Source organism: Acomys russatus, chromosome X (genome assembly GCF_903995435.1).
Source record: "Acomys russatus chromosome X, mAcoRus1.1, whole genome shotgun sequence".
Classification (NCBI taxonomy): Eukaryota; Metazoa; Chordata; class Mammalia; order Rodentia; family Muridae; genus Acomys; species Acomys russatus.
In genome coordinates this window covers 2,107,425-2,113,104 of record NC_067169.1, presented here as the reverse complement: position 1 = coordinate 2,113,104, position 5,680 = coordinate 2,107,425, and the positions used below count along the sequence as shown (strand labels likewise).

Sequence of the window (5,680 nt, the reverse complement as noted above, 5' to 3'; positions counted from 1 at the left end):
GCTTCTGTAAGGCAAAGGAAACTGTCAACAGAACAAAGGGACAGCCTACAGACTGGAAAAGGATCTGCAACAACCTTACATCTGACAGAGGGCTAATATCCAATATATATATAAAGAACTCAAGAAATCAAACACCACCAAGCCAAATAATCCAATTTAAAAATGGGGTACAGAGCTAAACAGAATTCTCAACACAGGAATATCAAATGGAGGAGAAACACTTAAAGAAATGCTCAAAGTCCTTAATAAGCAGTGAAATGCAACTCAAAACAACTCTGAGATTCCACTGTCATTATTAATGATACTCTGCTATGCTTGCAGGCAGCAGTCTAGCATAAGTGTCTTCTGAGAGGCTTCATCCTTCAGATGATGGAGACAGATGCAAAGACTCAAGGCCAAGCAATGGGCATAGTTCAGGGAGTGCTGCAGAAGAGTGGGATGAAGGACAGAGGGAGCCAGAGGGGTCAAGGACACCACAAGAAGACCTACAGAATCAACTAACTCAGGCTCATGGGAGGTCACAGTGAATGAACCACCAACCAAAAAGCATTCATGGGCTGGACCTAGACCCCCTACACATATGTAGCAGATGTGCAGCAAGGTCATCATGTGGGTCCCCTAATAATGAGAGTAGGGCTGTCTCTGACTCTGTGTCTGCCCTTGGTTCACTTTTTTTCTGGCTGGGCTGCTTTGTCACTCCCCAGTGGGAGAGGATGTGCTTAGTTCTGCTGTGATTTGAGATACCAGGATGGATTGGTGCCGCTTGGGAGCCTCCCTTTCTCTGAGAGGAAGGAGGGGGGAATAAGAGGCGAGAGATGTGGGGTGAGACTAGGGGGAGAGGAGGGAGGGGGCTGCAATCTGGGTGAAAAGTGATTAAATAAATAAATAAATGGAGAGAAACTAACATGCAGAGAAATATCACATTATCATTGCTAGAGTACTTTAAATGATATCAGAGCAACCACATTCTGTGAGATGCAATGCCATTATGGCAATGATTATAATAGAAGGTGGGTCTTAAGACTTTGTTTTATATGTATCAGCTTCTGTCAGTGTGAATGCCTTTGAAGTAAACTTACCACATGGCATTTCCTATCATTACCATCTAATCCAGAAATTCTCCTTCTGAGTATATATTTTTTTAAAAAATAGAAAGCAAGGTCTCAAAGAAATGCCAGCACATAAATGTTCATAGTGGCATTGTTAACAACAGTTAAAACTATGAAAACATGTGTTCATCAGCAACAGCATAGATAGATAGATAGATAGATAGATAGATAGATAAACAGATAGATAGATCCAGTATGCCCATGAAATAGAATATTACTAAGACTTAAAACTGAATAAAATTCTGACACATAATACAACATAAATAAAATTTATGGAGATGATTTCAAATGGAATGTTAAGTACAAAACAATTACTACCTAGTCTTCCTTTTATGAGGTACCTAGATGTGGTTGGAATGTGGCTGTCTCTCTTCCAGAGACTCGTGTGCTAGTGGTTCTGTCCAGTTATTTGCTTTCTCCTTGCTTTTCATAGTGTGTTGTTTCTTCAGATCAATACATCAGCATTTGTGTTGCAGGACACTTGGAGTGACAAGATGCTGAATCTTGGGTGCTTTGGACCTGGGCTTCTCACCTTTGTGGAAAGGCTTTCTGACAACATATTGGTGGACATCATCTTCATTTGAGACATTGAAGATTTTCAGATCCTGCTATCTCTTTGGGGCCCCAACTGCCAAGGCATAATAATGTCTGTCAGGCCAGGAATACCCTTCTCTCCCTTTTTAGAATGAAGGAGTTCAGAACACTCACCTTGGCATCCACAATGCATCTGTAAATAAGCCCATGCTTCCCCTCTTCAGTTCTCCCTGCTCTGTAACAAGAATGCTCCTTACTTACGAGCAGGTACACACTGCATTGGGTCAAGACACCTTTATTCCCGGGGAAACTATTTGTTGCTCCTGACACAGATTTAGATGGAATAATGCTGCCACTCTTCTTTCAGAGCATCAGCAGCTAGTTCTGTGGCCATGTGCTTCTCATAGAAAGTACAGAGCTTGCATTCATTGTCTACCTCTAAGTTTCTCACAGTCGGTGGCTGGGAAAGAGACATTCAGCTTCATCTTGGCATGGCCACCTAGAGGACACCACAGGAAAGAGTCATTTTCACCTTGCACAAAACCCAAATCAAAGTGGATTAAAGACCTCAACATATAACCAGAGACACTAAGCCACTTAGAGGAAAAAGTGGGAAAGAGCCTGGAACATATTGGCACAGGAGACAACTTCCTGAACAGAACACCAATGGCCCAGGCCTTAATGTCAACCATTAATAAATGGGACCTCATGAGGCTGAGAAGCTTCTGTAAAGCAGGAGACACTGTCAAGAGAACAAAGAGACAGCCTACAGACTGGGAAAAGATCTCCACCAACCCTACATCTGACAAAGGTCTAATATCCAAAATATAGAAAGAACTCAAGACATTAAACACCACCAAACCAAATAACCCAATTGAGAAATGGGGCTTGGAACTAAACAGAGAATTCTCACCAGAGGAATATCAAATGGCTGAGAAACACTTAAAGAAATGCTCAACCTCCTTAGTCATCAGGGAAATGCAAATCAAAACAACTCTGAGATTCCATCTTACACCCATCAGAATGGCTAAGACATTTTCCATGTTTTTATACTTCTCTTATTTTGATATTATAATACACACTGCTAAACCTTATCAATCTAATAATAATATCTTTTATAATATTACCTTAGATCCAAATCAAATTTGTCAGTGTTTGCTCTTTCTTCCAATTTTTAAAAGTGAAGGCCATAGTTGCATGTCTCAACATTTCCAGGACATCCCTAATTTTCAAATTTTCCGTTGAATGTATTTAGTGTCACTCTCATGTATATGTGTTTAGGGATGGCCACTTGGGACTGGATAACCTAACTGGGGCATCATACCTAAAAAAGACTGGTTCTCCTTCTCTTAGCAGATATTAATTGCCAGTGGCTCTTCATCTTTTTATAGAAAATGTAGACCACCACAGAAATCCAAAACTGGTCAAAATACAGAGAAATACTGACCATGGAGTGAGTAGCCATCCCCAGTTGATATATCTACAATATAACCACTACACCCAGGGCTCAAGGAACATCATGGAAGAGAGGATGGAAAGACTGTAAGGCCAGAGGACCAGAACATCTGCTACAGTGTTTTCTATGTATGACACAGAGTTGTACCCATGAAATCTTAACAATATGGTCACCTAAATAAGACCCACACAATGACACATCAATTGACATCTCAACATGAATGGAATTTTTTGTTTGTTTATTTGTTTTTGTTTTTTGATACAGGATCTCTCTGTGTAGCCTTGGCTGTCCTGTACTTGCTTTGTAGACAAAACTGGCCTCGAACTCACAGCAATCCACCTGCCTCTCCCTCCCAAGTGCTGGGATTAAAGGCATGCACCACCACCGCCCGGCATGAATGGAATTTTTAATATCAAAATTGTCATTGATCAAGCTTTACTTCATCACACTCCTCTCCTACTCTCCCCTTCTCTGGTAATGATTATTCTACTCTAGAGTTCTGTGCAACTAGATATTTTTAGACTGCACATATGTGTGTAATATGTGGTATTTTCTTGTGCCTAGATTATTCCACTAAAAATAATAATCTCCCAGCTCACCAGTATTGTTACAAACAACAAGATTTTTAGGCTTTTAATGACTGAATAATGTTCTATTGTGTGTATTAACACACTTTCTATATGCAATTGCCCATTTATATGTACTTAGTTTGTCTCCGTTTCTTGCCATTGTGAACAGTACTACATTAAATAGTTTTCACTGTAAAGAAACGATAAGTAATACTGCCCATCACACAGGGCAGCGTGGTCAAAGTGTGCATTATAACATTTCTGATTACTTTAGTTTTCTTCCTTCCAATAATACCTACTTTATATAATAAGGACACGTGTCCATATACCTCCCATCCTACATTCGGCCTTCCCAGCAGGAGCAGTCAGAAATCATCTCAGTGGTGACTTCAGGTCACATCTGTGGAGACTCAGTAAATTGTAGGTCTATAGAAATGGGAAGGGGAAGAAGTGTTGCAGAAACTTCTAAGAGGATTATGTGAAGAAATTTTGCCTGAACAATCCAGCTGGGCAACATCTTGCCTTTCTTTTCCATGTGGGAAGGAATTCTGTTCAAAGTGCATATTCTCTCTCTCTCTCTCTCTCTCTCTCTCTCTCTCTCTCTCTCTCTCTCTCTCTTACACACACACACACACACAGAGAGAGAGAGAGAGGGAGGGAGGGAGGGAGGGACATAGGGAGGGAGGGAGGAAGCAAACTGCAAATACACAAGCTCTAAACAAAATTTACCAATTTGCACTAGCCAGGGGTAGTTTTGCAATCAGTGATAAGCCCCAGCAAAACAAATGTCTTCTGGACTACATTGGAGTTACTCAGGGCAACCAGATCAAATGGCCCAAATAGTCATCAGAAGGCAAACATGTGTGTCTGCTACCGAGCCAAGCAGAACCTTAGGAAATCAGGGAAATTTTTGGAGGTTCTTCAACAGTAGAAACGTAACTATTTCTTTTATGGTTTGACTACAAATACTTCTTGAACACATTTTGACAACAGTTCTATGTCAGGGATGCCAAGAAGCACAGAACCTGACCCTTACACTCTAGAGGAGACAACCCTTCCTCTCTGTGTTCCACTTTGGTCCTGACATTTTTAATTTTGACAGTATATAACATTTGCTATAGAGAAATAAAAGAGCAAGATACTGAGATTCAAAAAGGAGGAAGTCATAGGTTTAAAGTGCTCTCTGCAACTAATACCCAGTGGCAAAGGGGAAATAATATTTCTCCAGTGGAGAGTAACTGGGCATAGCAACCACACCCCATAGAGGCCCATGACCAGAGATAGTTGGCCAGCACAAAATACAAGCCATGCATTTTTGTGGATTTTTTTTTCTGTTTTATTTTGCTTTGTTTTGGTGAGGGTTTTTTGTTTGTCTGTTTTTTGGTTTTTGTTTTTTGTTTTTTTTTTTCTCATTAGTCATTTTCATGTTTATTTTGGCTTTCAATGTATTTTTTTTTTCATTGTATTTTTTTCATTGTATTTTTTATATGTTTTTGTTTTTATTGTTTTTTGGAGTCTTATATTGAGTTTGTTTTGAAAGGGAAAGAAGGAGCATAAAATTGGATAAGTAGGGAGGTGGCAAAGGTCTGTGAGGAGTTAGGGGAGCATGATCAAAATATACTGTGTAAAAAATCTCAATAATGCACTTGGATTTGATTTTTGTGCAAGGTGACAAATATGGGTCCAGTTTCATTTTTTTACACATAGACCTCCAGTTAGACCAGCACCATTTGTTGAAGATGCTATCCTTTTTCCATTGAATGGATTTGGCTTCTTTGTCAAAAATCAAGTGACCATATGTGTGTGGATTCATATCTGGGACTTCGATTCGATTCCACTGATCAACCAGCCTGTTGCTGTGCCAGTACCATGCTGTTTTAATTACTATTGCTTTATAGTACAGTTTGAGGTCAGGTCTGGAGATTCCTCTGGAGCACCTTTTATTGTACAAGATTGTTTTAGCTATTCTGGGTTTTTTGTTTTTCCATATGAAGTTCAGAATTGAACTTTCA

At 39.8% G+C, this 5,680-nt stretch overlaps 1 pseudogene; it reads right to left on the bottom strand.

The window, feature by feature from the left end:
• Positions 1 to 1,450: 1,450 nt before the first annotated feature.
• Positions 1,451 to 2,128, bottom strand: LOC127184639 (40S ribosomal protein S6-like; annotated as a pseudogene).
• Positions 2,129 to 5,680: the final 3,552 nt, after the last annotated feature.